This window comes from Brachyhypopomus gauderio, unplaced genomic scaffold (assembly GCF_052324685.1).
Source record: "Brachyhypopomus gauderio isolate BG-103 unplaced genomic scaffold, BGAUD_0.2 sc346, whole genome shotgun sequence".
Taxonomy (NCBI): Eukaryota; Metazoa; Chordata; class Actinopteri; order Gymnotiformes; family Hypopomidae; genus Brachyhypopomus; species Brachyhypopomus gauderio.
The window spans coordinates 13,129-15,000 of NW_027507167.1; the positions used below are offsets into that span (position 1 = coordinate 13,129).

Consider the following 1,872-nt stretch of genomic DNA (forward strand, 5'->3'; position numbering starts at 1 on the left):
GCGTGGGGTTTTCCACATTCGGTGACCTCAGGCTCACGGCACCACCACGCACCCTACGTCTGTTGCTATAAATCGGGACTGTGCCCGTAAAGGACCAGACCCGCGTTGGGAGGTTCGCAGGAGGCTCACGCCACCTTTGTCTTCCTGGGCTCAGACGTCGTCAAAGCGGTTGCGCGTGTGTGGCCGTTGCCTTCCATTTTTCGTCGGGTGACGGGTACCTACTAGTCTTCGAACCAACCCCATACAGCGCTACGAGTGCTCTCCCTTACCGGAGGCATGGCGGGCGGTGATGGGGAGGGCCACGTGTGGACTCTAGCTCATCAACCCCGCCTCAGGCAGCGCTACGAGTGCTCTCCTGTACTGGAGACATGGCGGACGCTGACTGGGTGGTCCCCCTGGTGGCTTTAGTCTTCACACCCTCCACACCCCGGTGCTACGCGTGCTCCTCTCCGCAGGGAGGGGTGGACATGGCGGGCGGCGGGTGAGGAGAGGGGTTCACTGTGTGCTGTAGCTCCCAAGCTCACCTCGGGCAGCGCTACGAGTGCTCCTCCCTTCCTGGGAGCATGGCGGGCGGTGACGAGGTAGGCCTCTGGGTCCTTCAGTATTCACACACCCCTTTCCAACACCCCGTTGCTACGCGTGCTCACCCAGTCCTCCGAGACGGACAGGGCGGGTGCCGAGTGTGGAGGGGGCCCGCAGAGGGCTGCGGGTTTAAAGACCCCGTGCTCGGGTGCCTGTCCCTCGGGTCAGGCACTACGGCGGGGCGCCCGTCACTTGAAAAATGGTAAAAACCATTTATCATGTTTGGTGCCTCTCACGAAAAAACCAAGAGTACAACTCTTAGCGGTGGATCACTCGGCTCGTGCGTCGATGAAGAACGCAGCCAGCTGCGAGAACTAATGTGAATTGCAGGACACATTGATCATCGACACTTCGAACGCACATTGCGGCCCTGGGTTCATCCCAGGGCTACGCCTGTCTGAGGGTCGCTATTCCCATCATTCGGACTGTGCCTGTAATGGGCAAGACCGCGGTTGGAGGTTCGAAGGTGGCCCTGGTCACCTCCGTCTTCCTAAATTCAGACGCGTCCCGGTCCTCTAGCTCCCCGGCTAGAGAGAGGGGTCACACGCTCCGTGTTAGGTTTCGCTGTGGAGCTCGTCTCCCCGTAGGCTGCGGCCTCCCTGCCTCTCGATCACCCCGATCCTGGTCCTCCAGGGGCCCCGCAATACTCCTACGGCCGAGGAAGAAGCGCGCACGCGGCTGCCGGTGGGCAACCATGCAGGCTGCCCGCGTGCGTGTCTCCCCCTTCCTCACCAGGCCGGCAGGAGGATGCGTGGTCGCGCGGGTGTATCGGTTGGTTCGGGTTGGTGCGTCGTCCTATGGGGGCCCAAGACGTGCCTCCCTCCAGCGTCTCCCTCTCACGGTGTGCTGTCCCTCCCTCCCTCTCGTCCGAGGCAGAGGCCGAGACCGACCCTGTGTCTGCCAGCCCGGTGCGCGTGTGCGCGTGGGGGTCCTCTCCCTCCCACCGCCACCGGCGGCTCAGGCGCGCGTCCGGTTCCCACACCGGCGTGCTGCCCCCATTCGAACGCGACCTCAGATCAGACGAGACGACCCGCTGAATTTAAGCATATTACTAAGCGGAGGAAAAGAAACTAACAAGGATTCCCTCAGTAGCGGCGAGCGAAGAGGGAAGAGCCCAGCGCCAAATCCCCCGTCCCGCCCGGGGCGAGGGGAAATGTGGCGTACGGAAGTCTGCTTTCTCTCGGCGTGGGCCGGGGGCCTGAGTCCTTCTGATGGAGGCTCAGCCCGTGGACGGTGTGAGGCCGGTAATGGCCCCTGCCCCGCCGGGGTGACAGTCTTCTCGGAGTCGGG

General features: G+C 63.2%; 1 non-coding gene and 1 pseudogene across 1 annotated transcript; both read left to right on the forward strand.

Moving 5' to 3' along the window:
* Positions 1 to 835: 835 nt before the first annotated feature.
* On the forward strand, positions 836 to 989 carry LOC143504943 (5.8S ribosomal RNA). The gene has a single exon (XR_013127665.1). It is a non-coding gene; the product is annotated as a 5.8S ribosomal RNA (ribosomal RNA).
* Positions 990 to 1,588: 599 nt separating this feature from the next.
* The window catches only part of LOC143504946 (28S ribosomal RNA), a 5,518-nt pseudogene continuing 5,234 nt past the window's right edge, over positions 1,589 to 1,872 (forward strand).